Source organism: Camelus bactrianus, chromosome 28 (genome assembly GCF_048773025.1).
Source record: "Camelus bactrianus isolate YW-2024 breed Bactrian camel chromosome 28, ASM4877302v1, whole genome shotgun sequence".
NCBI classification, from domain to species: Eukaryota; Metazoa; Chordata; class Mammalia; order Artiodactyla; family Camelidae; genus Camelus; species Camelus bactrianus.
This window is the reverse complement of record NC_133566.1, coordinates 13026779-13041555: the sequence shown is the minus strand read 5'-3', so window position 1 is coordinate 13041555 and position 14777 is coordinate 13026779. Positions and strand designations below refer to the sequence as shown.

The following is a 14777-nucleotide window of genomic DNA, read 5'->3' as shown; positions in this document are numbered from 1 at the left end:
TTGCATGGCTCAGGGCCTTTGCACAATCTGCTCTGGCTGCCTGGAATCGCTCGACTTCTCATCTTCTCCTGGCTAACTGGTGTCCAGCCTATTTCTGCTTCATCTCCCCTTGTCCTGGAAACCTTCCCAGAACCCCTCTTCTTCAGCTCGTTTAAGTGGGGGTTCCCAGGGCCCTCCCATTCCCGCCTGGGCTCCACTGCAGCCCAGCATTGCTCACACTGGGCTAACAATCTGCATCCTTGGCTGTCCTTCCTCTATAAGGAGATAAGATAAGAACTACCTAGCACAGTGCTGGACAGACACTGTTGAATGCTGAATAAATGTTTGTTGAATGACTAATGCAATGAGACATGACCTCTAAGAAGAGGTGATACAAACCTGAGTTTTGTGTTTCTTAAAAGGACCGTTTCTTGCATCTTTTGCTCCAGTATAACCTTTTCTGTGTTTTTAGGTGGGGGTGGTGGTTTTGTTTGGACCCATCCCTTGAATTTCCTGAGTTTGTTGCCTTTACCACATCAGATACAGCCCACCCTAAAGAGGCTGCTGCATTTGATTTCCTCTGCAAGGAAGAAAAACAAAACAAAACAAAACAAAAGTCTCAATTTATCACAAAATCCAGCACAGGAAACCTGAAACAATGGCCCCCAAACTCAGCTCTCATGCAGCTGAAAAAAACTATTTGTCTTATGCAAGGAAGAGAGTGCCTCAAATCCAAGAATGGCAACTCTTCTTCCTGGATAAAGCAGCTTTGCCAGGAATGAGAGGAACATGCACAATACAGGTTGCTGGTCAAATGACTGCAACCGGTCAAGGGAAGAGGAGCTGTCAGGGTCCCCCTGGAGGGTGGATTCACTTAGTTTTAAGGAGGGAATGGACAGCAACCATGGACTAGAGCATCTTTGGACGATACACATTTTAAAACACACCATGAAATCATCAAATGTCTTAGAGGAAGCTAGGAACCATTGATTCCCACGTGGTTGTGTAGACAGCAAAACAGAGACTTTGTTCCTGTTCTCAACTGGTGCCCTCCTCTGATGACTGGCCAAGAAAGACTGCCTGCCTTCATCACTTATTAGTGACCTCCTACCATCCTGTCTGTTACTAGTTTCATTATTTCTTGAGCACCATCTGACATCGTGATGAGTTTAAAAATCAATTCTCTTCTTTCTTGCCTTCTTTTTGGATTAATTTAGTATTTCTGTCATTCCATTTTTTATTCTTTAGTACTTAGGAAGTCATATCCTTTGTCTATTTTTTTTTTAATAATTACTCTGGAAATGACAACATGAACATTTAACTTCTCACAGTCTAAACCAATCAGTACATTTAGCCTGATCCTGGACAATTAAAAAAAAAACTTTAAAAAGGCTTAACTCCATTTACCTTTCTACCTACTTATATATAAGTGTTGTCATTTACTTAAATTCTACTTTTTTGCCACTCCCCAGTGCTAACATTCTGTTTTACACAAGCAATGCTTGTCTGGTTTACCCAAACATTCTCCATTTCCGGTTGCTGCTTGTTTTCATCCTTCTTTTATCACCTTACTCTCCAGGGTCACTTTACTTCTACTAAAAGATTATCCTTTAGCCTTTTGTTGATCCCACCTTTATGGAGGGAGGGTCTCCCGTAAGACCAGCTCCAGCCTCATCACGCCCTCGGTGTGGATTTTTCTGCATTGTCCTATGAAGCCAAGAAAACTGAAGCTCAGTTTTGACCAGATGGGCAGGTGGTCCCAGGATGGAAGGAGCATTGGAGCTTCTCTTGACTGTCTAGGATTCTACTTAGATGTTTGCCTTGGTAACTCCTTATTATCTGGTCAGCTTTTGGGTACTTTTAATAAATTTTAAAATATTTCATACATTATTTTTCACTGATTAATAGCAGAAGTATTGTTCTGAGTAACCGAGCCCACCACATTCCCAGGAATTAGAAGTTCCTATGTCATTTTCATAAGACTGATCCTTATTCATCCATTAAGACACATCTAGGCATCAACTCCCGAAAATATTTCCTTACGCTGCCAGCCCTTCTCATGAGACCCCCAAGCCCTGCCCACATGAGCCCAGAGCCTGTCCACGTGTGGACACAGCCATCATTGTACTGATCACCCTGCATTCTTTTTTAACTACCCCCCTCTTTTTTTTTTTTACTGTGAGATACAACTCACCTACAAAAAATACATTATTTGTAAAATACAGCTAACAAATTAGTCTACAATAGGAGTTGGCAAATGTTTTCTGTAAAAGGTAAGATAGTAAATATCTTAGGCTTTGTGGTTAAATGATCTAAGACAGAACTCCTCAACTCGGCCACTGTAGTTCAAAAGCAGCCGTCTGTTTACAAGATGTAAACAAACGAGTGCGGCTGTGTTCCAACAACACTTTATCTACAAGAGCAGGTGCCAGGCGGGGTTTAGCCCTCAGGTCCTGGTTTGCTGACTCTGTAGTAATTTACACTACTAGGTCAACATTCCTGTAACCATCAACCAAGTGAAGAAATGGAATACAGCCTTCTTGGCCTTTCTCAATCCTAATTCCTCCCCACCAACAAAACCACTATATGACCTTCATGATCACCTCATCTTTGCTTTTCTTTAGAGTTTTACCATCTAAGTATGCATCCTTGAACAACACAGTTTCTCCTGTTTTGAATATTATCTACGAAATCACTTAATTTTGTTGCATCAGGACGTTTTTAAAAAACATTTCTAGTTTATTTCTTCTTTCAATTATAAATTCAGATGACTTATTATTTAGGAATTGGAATTGGTCATTTTATGATTGTCATCATATAGTGTGCTTTCTCTCTGATAAATTTAAAACAAGAAAGAATTGTGTTTCCAACATATTCATATAATGGCCACATTTGATTTTGATGCACAAATATATATTTTTTTAATTTTATTGAGTTATAGTCAGTTTACAATGTGTCAATTTCTGGTGTACAGCACAATTTTTCAGTCATACATGAATACACATATATATTCATTTTCATATTCTTTTTCATGCATCAGGACATTTTTAACTTTATTTTAGGATTCATCCATGTTGCAGCATTTAGCTGTAGTGAGTTCATCTTCTTTGCTGTATAGCATTCCAAATGGTGGTACAACAATTTTACAGTTTATCTATCAATTTTACTATTCATGGATATTTGGGTTGTTTCCAGCCTGGGACTATTTTGAATGATGAAGTGTCTTTAGGCACACATGTGCAGGCACTTCTGTTCCACGTGGAATGTCTAGCTAGGTCACAAGGTATGCATTTCTTCACTTTTATTCACCATGCTGTTATTTTCAAAGGGGTTGTGGCCATGGTCACTGCCATCAGCAGTAGGAGAGTTTCTGCTGCTCCATGTTGTTAAAGAAATGATTGTAGGCTGAGTAGACACTTCCCTTACCCTCTCTTGGGCAGGAAATTCAACCCAGCAGAGAGCGTAAAGTGTAAAACTCAATGGCTCTCAGAACATAAACAGAGTTGTGTACCCATCACCACAATTAACTTTGGAACGTTTTTATCACCCGCAAAAGAAAACTTGCACACCTTAGTAGTCCCCTCGCATCTTCCCCATCCTCCCTGACCCCAGGCAACCACTCACCTACTGTCTGTCTCTACGAATTTACCCAGACTTTATATGTCATATATGAATGGAATCATACAGTATATTCTTCTTTGCATCTGGCTTCTTTCACTTAGCTCAGTGTTTTCAAGGATCATCCATATTGTCACGTGTATCAGTACCTCATCCCTTTTTGTTGCTGAGTAATATTCCATTGCATGGCTATACCACATCTTATCTACTCATTCACTACTTGACGGACATTTGGGTTGTTTCTACCTCTGGGCTGTTACGAATGATTCTGCTGTGGGTATTCATGTGCAAGTATGGACATGTTTTTATTTCTCTTGGGTATTTACCCAGAGGTCATGCTGCCTGCTGACTTTCTATTCAGCAACATGGCTAAACTTGATTTATAATTGTAAGATTTCCTCTATAGATTATTTTGTATTTTCTATGATAAAATCTATATGAAGGCTAATGACAGTTTTTGTTTCTTTCTTTACTGCCTTTGTATATTTATTTCCTGCCTTACACCACTGTTAACTGCTGTGCAGTGTTGAATAAAAGAGGTGTTAGCAAGTATCCTTGTCTTATTCCCATCTCAAGGGGAAAGATTTCAATGTTTTAGTTATTAAATACATTTACTGTAGTTTTAAACTGGTTAACACTTACCAGATTGCAGAGGGCTGGGAGGGGACTGGTGGAGTCAACCTCACATCCCCGCTGCGTCCGCCGAGCTCTGTGCCTCTCAGACCTGGAGCACCTTCTCCAGCTGCCGGGCAGTGGAACCTGCCCTCATCCCTGCTACTTCTCCTAAATATTTCATCTGTGCTTTAAGCTGGGAAACCCCTCTGTCCCCTGCTGACCGATCAAGTACATCCCCAAGGAAGCGTACACAGAACAGTCTGTGTTTGAAGTCTGTGCATATCCCAGAAACAGTGAATTGCTTCAAGGGCCTTCTGTGGGTGATATTCTGGAATAAAATAGGGACTAGGCTCAAGTCCCTGTGCTCAGGACCCTCAGGAGCTGGGCCACGTGTCTCTCATGACCACAGTCTACCCAGCTTTTCCATCTTTATGACTGTCAGGCCAGCTTCCCACCTGCCTGACTGTTTAGTTCTGATGACTGAGTCAGACAGGCTTTCTTCAGAGGTGGCAGACAGCTCAGGTTCCCAGCGCCAGCGAGTAACTTTTCAACTTACTCAAGTAGCATGATTTTGATATGTGTAGCACAGAAGTGTTTATAAAGTGCCCTTTGTAGAATTATGTGAAAGCTACTTCTGCAAATAGACTCAAAAGAATTCTTTTTTTTTCTAGAAAGCAATATATATTCTCATTTGCCACTCACAGAATGCCCAAGAATGACTCAGAAATATTTTCCCCAAAGATTACAAAATGCTTTGCATCATAGGCGAGTCTTTGATTTGGTAATAAAAAGTGATCACCGTAGCCTATTAACTTACAGAGACTAATTCAAGCCTGGCGATACAGTCTAGAATTTTGTAGGCAGTTACTAACAGCTGCAAAAAACCCCATGAATCCTGGGGCAGAGAAGAATCATCATAAAAATTGTAGCAGTGGAACCTGCCAGGATTAAGGAGCAGCAATGATGGAACACCAGCAACACTGATTTCAGCTGCAGGAAACACATCATAGAGGTGACTGGCCATCCTGGATTTAACTTTGACTCAGGAAACATCGTGAGCACTTAGGATGTGCCAGGGAGGTACAGGGGCCTTAAAAACAAAGCAGCACATAGATACATTCTATCCCTGAAAAAAAGATACTTTCCTTCTAGAAGGACAGTGGAGGGAGTGACTAATTTTCACCAGGGGTTTGGGAAGACTCCTGGGAAGAAATGTCTTCTGTCCACTGTTTGGATATAAGGCAGGGAAAGGAGAAAGGAGGAACCCAAAATATCTTGAGGCTTTTAGCTTGGATATTGGGAAAGGGGATACAAACTAACCACGCCCTGGGGGGTAGGCTTGGAAGGGAGTGGGGACGGCATCAGAAAACCTGACACTGGAGGTGCCCAAACGATTTCCACATGGCTCTTGGGGAATTAAGGCAACAACAGGGACAATCTATTTGATCTTTTTTTAAGACTACAAATACACTCTATTTCACACTCTTCTAAAGGCAGGCTGAGCTGAGGTTCTTAAATTATTCTTGGCAATAGACTTAGATTTGCATGGACTCGGAGCTCTCCTCTGTTTTCTCATCCCAGGCCAGGGGAACCCAGATAATTTCTGGTCACAGCTGCAGATCTGCAGTTGTAAGTGATCTCCTGGAAAATAGCCGTAACATTGCTGAAATGATTCTTTTAAAATTTTTATTTCATTTCATGACATAAAATACTTGAGCTTTGTTCTTGTGGCACCATCTCTGTTCCTGGCATTTCCCCAGCCACACTGTGTTATCAAAGAGCTTCATGCATTTTTAAACAAAATGGCCATGCTTCCCAGAGCCTTTCATTTCTGTTTTTCAGAGGCTTCAACTTTTTAACAATCAATTACATTTGAAAAAAATTCCAGAATATTACTAACTGTTGCTCCATTACTCACTGCATCAATGTGAACTTTTAACTTCTCCTTTAAATACATTCTTGGAAATTGTTCAGTCTGTTGTTTTTCTAGTCAGGCCATCTTCTTCTTAGAGTGCCATTGTTTATGACTATGCAATTAAATTTTCCTTGCATACCTCAATTTGTCGATGCTTTGTAATTACCCGACTTCTGCAATATCCAGAACATAGATAAGGATGTAACATCAGACCCAACTGTCTAAGAAATTATATTTCTAACAAATGTGTTTTGCAGCTTCTAAGCTGTAAAAGTGTATATATATTATTTTATCTTGATCTAGGATCACAAGTTATATTTTTAAAGATTAACTGTATTAAATATGACTTGTTACTGGCAAAAATTCACCCAAACAATAAATAAATAAATTATATGTAACAAAACAAAGGCACAGGAAATGCAAAATATCCACCTGAAATGATTAACATCCAAATTACATCCTTACTATAGGAAGAGATTTTTAATAATCAATAAGAAAAAAACAAATATCCTAGTAGAAAAGTGGTAAAGATTATGGTTACTCTTTCCACAAAAGAAATTCAAAAGGCATGAACCGTGAAAAAGGAAAACAACTTCAGTAATAATCAAAGAAATAAAAATTAAAATGGAAATGAAAAAAAAATTGCTGCTTAGGTGAACTAATTTTTTTTTAAAATGGGCTTAAAAGACAAACCACAAACATCAGACTTTGACCAGGATGTGGAGAAATGGGTGAGCTTTCACAAGCACTGTGTTTGGCAGGAAAAGCAGAAACAACTTTTCCAAAGAGCAATTTGATGGCATCTGTTAAAAATTTAAACATGCTTCTTAACCCAACAATTCCATGTCTAGGAAAATATACTAAGAGAAGAGTCACCCACTTGCAGAGAGAACTCTGTAGAATTTTATTCTTTGCTCAACTGTTTAAAATGAGGGGAAGGGATGAGATTTCCTGTTTGTTTAATGACAAAAAATATTGCCTATTAAATCACAACAATAAAACTGTTATTATTGAAGGGGAAATAAAGTATGTGATTGAAGTTTTGCAAAAATGAGTAGAATATTCTTTATTCACATTCCATAGACAGAAGCAGTCAGGCCTCCTTCACTTGACGTAATTTGGGGAACCTGGAGGTGAGGGGTGCTGGGAATGTCTGTCAAACATTAAAATAAGGCAAAGGTCAATTTAAACCAGCATGGTGTTAACAGCTAAGAAAAGTGCTATGGAGTGGAAGTCCTGTTGGACATACTGTCATTTACGATAGGATCGTTTGTAATAGATACGTTAATTATTCATGTGAAAATAGCTCTTATAAAGTAAATTTAAGAATCTATGGAAAAAATTAATATTAGTTTCTCAAATCCATTTTTTTCCACAGTGCAATGGTTTAATTTAAACCCACGATTCACTTAATGAACTGAGCATGAGTTTAGTTGTGACTTTTCAATCTCAATCTAAATTGAACAGTACTGTATTACACACTTGAAATTTGCTAACAGGGCAAATCTCTTTTTTAAATTTTGTACATTTTTATTGAAGTAGAGTCAGTTACAATGTGTAACTGGGGTATAGCACAATTGCCCCAGTCATGCATATACATACATGTATTTGTTTTCATATTCTTTTTCATCAAAGGTTATTATAAGATGTTGAATATAGTTCCCTGTGCTATACAGAAGAATTTTTTTAAACCTATTTTTACATACAATGGCTAACATTTGCAAATCTCAAACTTCCAAATTTATCCCTTCCTACCCCCCTTCCCTAGTAACCATAAGATTGTTTACTATGTTTGTGAGTCTGTTTCTGTTTTATAGATGAATTCATTAATGTCCTCTTTTTTTAAGGTTCCACATACAAGTGACATCATATGGTGTTTTTCTTTCTCTTTCTGGCTTACTTCACTTAGAATGATGATCTCTAGGTCCATCCATGTTGCTGCAAATGGCATTATCTTATTCTTTTTTACGGCTGAGTAGTATTCCATTGTATAAATATACACAGCTTCTTTACCCAGTCATCTGTCCGTGGACTTTTAGGCTGTTTCCATGTCTTGCCTATTACATACAGTGCTGCTATGAACACACACAGAAAGGAAATCTGTGAGGTTGTGGTGGGAAGCCCCATGAAAAAAAAGACAGCAGGACTCCCAGGCAGGGTCACCACCCTTCTGCCAGCACCATTTGGTTCCCTGGCCCAGCAGCATTATCTCGCTTTTTAAACTCTGAAAAGGCTTACTTCTAGGAAAGCAGAACTTACCCCTAAGATTCTATTGGTTCCCTGAGCTAACTCCTGCTTGGTCCATTTCTACAAAGCTTGTTCCTAATTAGTCACCTTTGTTATACCTTATTTGCATATGATGTTGCAAAATGTTGCCAAGTCTAGACTTGTAGCCTATAAAAGCCTGTGTAAACCTACAGACAGGGTCCAGAGCTTGGAGTGTCAACTCCTCTGGGCCTGCTGGCGTAATAAACCTGAGTTCTCCAACCCTCCGAGTGCTGCTTGGTCTCTTGCCTGGATCCAGGTTGCTGTCACAACTGAGCTCTAACACTGAGCTGTAACATGCTTTGCTTCAACAAGGTGATGGACAGGTTAGTTAGCTTGATTGTGGTGGTCACATCAAAAGTACACATGTATCAAAATATCGAGTTGTACATCTTCAATAGACCATTTTCAATCATCAATTACATCTCAGTAAAGCTCAAAACCAAGCAATCAAGCCAACCCCAGTGCCCACCCACTCGTTAGCTCACAGCTGTGCAGGTCAGGAGTCAAGCACAGGGATACTCAGCCTGACCTCTGCTCCGGCCACAGGACTGGAGTCAAGGTGTTGGGCAGCCTCAGTCCTCACTTGGAGGCTCTGGGTTGGGGGTGGTAAATAATCCATTTCCAAGCTCACTCTTGTGGCAGAATTCAGTTCCTCTTTGTGACAGGACTGAGGCTCCCGGGTCCTTGCTGACAGTCCGCCAGGGGCTGCTCTTGGCTTCTAAGGCCACTAACCACATTCCTTGCTGTGAGGCCCCCTTCATCCTCAAGCCAGCAACAGTGCATCAAATCTTTCTCCTGCTTTGAATCTCTGATTTCCTGGGTCTCCGACTCTACACCTAGGTTGAGAGGGCTCATGTGATTAGGTCATGCCTACCTGCTTAATCTCCCCAAGAGGCCAACTGATTTGAACCCTGAATTCCATCTGCAAAGTCCCTCACCACAGTGCCTAGATGAGTGTTTGACTGAATGATGGGAGATGGTGCCTGTTCCCAGGGGCTGGAAATCTCGGGGCCATGTCAGAATTCTGCCCTTCTCCCCCCAGTGCTGGATAAACTTTGTGTGCTGCGGGAAAGTTCATCAGAGAACTTCCAGTCATGCAGTTGGCCCCGGATTAGCCTGGACTTGGCTACACCCATCCCTCTGAGAGCTGACTGGCCTTGTGCTCCTTTTGAGTGAGTTCACTTCGAGTTCACATCTAATCCTCTGCGGAACTTGCATATTCCTGCATTTAGACCACAGATCTGAAATAAACAATGACAGCAGAACAGTTTAGAGATGAAGAAACGGAGTTGCTTCTTCTATTCTGGCATATTCTAGATGATTGCTTGGAGTTTTTATTTTTAAAATTTAAAACTGTGAAGCCATATAAACTTCAAGGTACGATATTTTTGCTATGTGCAAATTTTCCATCCATGAAAGATGTGATTACACTTGAGTAATATTTGAAAATGTTAGTATTGAAAATTCAAAATTATTTTTTCTGTTTATCTTACTTTTTAGTCAATTGCTATTAAATTGTATGTAGTATTGTTCATTACCATGGCGGACTAGTTTTTAGGTATACCTTTTCCTCCTTTATTAAAAAAAATACATTAATGTAATTAAAAAAACCAATCCACTGCTTCCTTGTTGTACTGGAAATTTGTTTCCTTTGTTGCACAGGGTGTTTATATTTTCTGTTTTGCTATCATCGTTATATGGAAAGTTCAATAAAAGGGAAAATTTACTGCATGTTTCTGGCCATTATTATTATTTACTCCATTTCACAATGATTACTGAAAAACATTTTGTTGTAAAGGAAGTGGGAGATAAAACCCAGTCCATGCACTGTGTGCCCACTGCAGGTGCTTGGATGTGCTTCCAAAACATCAGCAGAGGCTGAGATTTTTCTGGCACTGTTAACCGCTTTGTATATAGCATCTCATTTAATCTTCCCCAAAACTCCACTTTACAGATGATGAAACAGCCCAGAGGGTGGCACGCCTGGAATTGGAGAAGCTGAGACTCAAACCCATGCTAAGACCGTTAGACACAACACTGACAGCTTGTAGGAAAGCCTGGTTTTGCTGGAGGCAACAATTTGATGTTCTGTTTGTCCTGTCTCCATGCCATGAGACAACAGAGTGGGTGGAGCCCTCCCCACTATTGGCAGCTTTGTCCCCCAGCGCAGCTGACCCCACTGGTGCTGGGTTTCCCAACTTGCTCCCCTCGGATGCCTTTTCCTGCCCATCACTAGCCTCTGCGCTTCTGGGACAGTAGACGAGGCAAGAGTTGCTTCGGAGAGTTTTGAATCTGCTCGCCTACATGTTAGTTCTTTCACAGCAGGGACCGTGTGTGGTTGGCAGGTCCCTGGCACAGAATAAGGGCTTAAGAAACCCAGTTGGTGGAAATTCCTTGGCTAACTGAATGAAAACTACTGGCTGAGAAGGTGTTTGGAAACTCTCTGGGACTATTGCTTTATAACACGACTGATCTCCCATGAATGATGATCATTTCCTTCCTCTGGCAGGAAGTAGTGGTCCGGGTTCCTCAGCCAGAGAGATTTATTCCTCACAACTGTGGGTGGATTAAAATGGCAGGAGCAAGCGAGGCTGGGAGTCAGGCAGGATGGCCAAGGTCAGTCTGGCTGACAAACAAGTCCAACCGCACTGTCAGTGAAAGGAGAGTCTGGAAGTCAGTCTCCAAAGCCATGCACAGATCTCCGCTTCTGGTGCCTGGCAGGACCATCCCCCGCATGCAATGAAATGAGGCGTGGCCACGTGACCTGCAGATGGAACCTCCATCCACCTGGGTCCCTAAATGACTGTAGTGAGCAGAAATCATCCCCCAACCCAGAGTGAGCCCCTGAGCAAGAAATCAGCTCTAATTGTATTAGGTCTGTAAGATTTTTAGGGAGATTGTTCCTGGAGCAGCACCTTGCCTCTCCTGAGTAACACACAGAACCTGAGGCAGAAAGGAGGCAGGTGAAGAGTTGAGGAAAAGAGACAGGCAATGTGGACCAAGAGGTCAAGTGGCAAGGGGGCCTGGGAGGACACGGAAGCTGAGTGGCACATGCTCTGTGCAGCTGGCTGGCTCCCGCTGAAGGTCCTGGATGGGGAAGGTGAGCATGGGGTGTAGGGTGACACCACTCAGAAGGATTTTGTGGCACAGGCTGAGCGTGGGTCACCACTGACTGGAAAAGTGGTGGCTGGGATTGAGTCAGGGAGCGTGGGTGTCACGCACTGGGCAGCTGGAGCCTGGAAAGTTCTAACTCTCAAAGATGAGAGAGAGTGCTGGGAAATCCACAAAGGAGGCTCCGTCAGACTTCCGGTGTGGGGACTGTGCCTGGCTGCGGGTGAGCTAGCATTTTTGTCACACATGGCTTGTGGCTGATGCAATGAGCTCTGTGGCCACCACCTCTTGAACAGAGAATTTCGATGGTGGTTATGACTGGTCATGACTCTTACATTCATGCTGCAGATATTGGAGGTCCTGGGCGCTGCGCCTATCCCAGGGAGCAGACAGGCTTCACGGATGTCACCGGCTGCATACAGCCCCATAATTAACAGCAGCTTACTGTGGACTGTGAAGTCCTCTGACAGAGGTAAGCACAGGTTGCCCAGAGGAAAGGCCCGTAGACTAGCTAGCCCGGAGGCCTGCGAAGACTGAGGCTGCTACTAACTACATTGGGAGTTAGGTACCTGCCGCTGCCGAGCAGACGTCCCCCAGCCCTCCTTCCAAGGGCCAGCGAGAGCAGGAAAATGCCAAGTTGCCGGAGGATTTGAATGCAGTATAAAAAGTTCGGAAAGTCAAAGTTCTTGGAATAAAACATTCATGAGGTGAAGGCTTATGATTCATACTCTTGGGTTCATTTCGTGGTCAGACCAAAGAAGGAAAAAAAAAATCCGGGGAATTTGAAGAAAGCAAGATATCTGGAATGAATTAACTAGTTCTTTTTTCCTCTCTTTCTTTTCTTTCTTTTCTTTTTTTTTCTTTTTAATTATAAGTACTATCAGAAACCCAAGGGAGCTGAGACTATCAGAAAATTCAAATAGGACCAGGGTCACAGGGCTGGGTGCCCACCTAGAGTTAACTCTTCCCGTTCCCGACAGTCCCACCATCTCGTCACTCTCCCCTCCCCTCCCCCGACCAAACCTTTTCATCTTTTGAGTCCTGGTTTAAAGTCTCCAGGAATTACACAAAGCAAACCCAATAGCGGCTCCCTGCTGAGAACGGACGTGCAGGAGGAGGGAGAGGAACGTTCACTTTTGTTTTTTTCCCCCAAGTTTTTATAAATGTATATGATTTTGTTTAAAATGGGCGTTAAAAATTTTTTTTTTCTGTTTTGTTATTTCCTTAATGGAGGTACTGGGGATTGAACCCAGGACCTCATGCATGGTAAGCACACACTCTACCCCTGAGCTATACCCTCCCCACGGATTTTGTTTAAATATAACCAAAAATTAAAGCCACGAGGGAAAAAAATCCCACCTCCCCGGGAAGCTTCTTTTCTGATGCCCTCCTGCAGAGAGACCTCAGGCTCAAGTCTCACTGCATCTCCGTTACTACCGGCCCACCGCTGAGTCCCCTTCCTTTAGACACCGGGTCCCAGCGGGGGCCAGGTGTAAGGCAAGCGAGCGAGGCATTGCGCGCCCTGGGAACTCAAGTAACACTAGGTAAGAGAATAAAACCCCCTAATGTTGGCATCTCTGTTCCCGGGAATCGTGGTTGGCTTGTGTGCGTGTGTGTGTGCGCGTGCGTGCGCTAGAAATTCATTCCTCTAACGGAGTCCCCGACTTGGTGCAGTTTAGCTGATGTAACAGCTGTGTTTTGCTCCCTCCTGGTTCCCCTACACCTACACCAGGAAGAGGCCGGCCCATCGCCTCCCCCGGGAAATGTGAAATGGTGGTGGTGCAGGGGAGCTGATGGGAGTTGGGGGGGGTGCCTACAATTCTCCCCACCCCCCCCCCTCCCGGGGAGGAAACAGGACTCAGAGCCAGCGTCCCTCGTGAAGGGCCTGCGCCCCTCTCTGTGCTCCCGGGAAAGGTCCCCCTCCCCTCCCCCAGCATTTTTCCCACGTGGGCCCACTAGGTGGCCTGCGACGAACGCTGTGACTGCGGGGAGGCCCTTGTTGGCAAAGGAAAAACGTCCTTGCTCGTCTGCGCATTTGTTTGCTTTCTCTTTCACCGCGTTTCCCCCCGTACATCTCTAGGAGCAGCACTAATATTAAAAATGAATAGATTGTAGATTACAGAATGCGGACAGTGCGGTGTCAGAGTCAAACCTATGGACACTCAAGCAGAGAGTTCTGCTTGTTGGCGGAAAGATAACAGACTTTAGGAGCGCTAGCATTTTGTTCATTGCAGCAGAATTCTGCATAGGAAGGAATGAACAGTAAAATAAAGCGAAGGGCCCATTAGGTACCTAATAAACTAGTTAAAACAGAGATGTAAGACCTGGTGGGGTGGTGGGGATGGCGTGGGCTCCCTCGTGCAGGGCTGGAGCCCTGCGTACAGTCGCGGCTTTTGTGAAGCAATGTGGCTTTATGTCAGTGCCGTAAAAAAACTCAGACTCTTTCGCCAGGAAACCTTCCTCTGAGGAAAAATCTCAAAGTTAGAAAAAAGCGACCAGTATATAAATGTTCAGATCAGAAAACCTGGATCAACTATACGGAATGACTCCGTCAACCAGGAGGAATCAACAGAACACGTGGACATTAAAAATGGTGGGAAGGTGTGAACTCTGCCTGTATCCGTGCCTGGGAAGTCTGTTAAGTGAAGTATTCTCTCCATAAAGACGAATTTTCTAGTTTGGAGAGTGAGATTAAGAGCAGGTTACTGTCCTCAAAATGAGCCCTCACACAGACAGCAAAGTGTCACCAGGTAGGTGTTCAACAAAAGTGAACTCGATATTCTGATTCTAATTGGCCGAACTTATTAACAAAACAGAAATAGACTCACAGACATAGAAAGCAAACATGGTTACAGGCGGAGGTGGGGGAAGGGGGGAGCAATAAATTGAGAGTTTGGGATTTGCAGATACAAACTACTATGTATAAAATAGATAAACAACAAAGTCCTACCGTAGAGCACAGGAAACTATATTCAATACCTTGCAGTCACCTATAATGAAAAGAATATATATATGTGTGTAACTGAATCACTGTGCTGTACACCAGAGACTAACACAATATTGTAAATTGACTCTACTTCAATAATAAAAAGAAAAGGAAAAAAGTAAACTCAAAAGCTGTCTTCCACTGAGACACCGGAGCATGTGGGCCACCTCCAGGTGGGAGACGATACCGTGCAGACCTACGAGGAGAGGGTGCTGGGGAAGGTCTTAGTCCATTTGAGCTGCGATAACAAAATCCTCAGGTTGAGCAGCTACAACAGCAGGAATT

The 14777-nt window shown here is 42.8% G+C and overlaps 1 non-coding gene across 1 annotated transcript; it reads right to left on the bottom strand.

Annotated features, from left to right (window-relative positions):
- Positions 1–12734: 12734 nt before the first annotated feature.
- TRNAG-ACC (transfer RNA glycine (anticodon ACC)) lies at positions 12735–12807 on the bottom strand. Its single transcript has one exon. It is a non-coding gene; the product is annotated as a tRNA-Gly (tRNA).
- Between the last annotated feature and the right edge of the window lie 1970 nt (positions 12808–14777).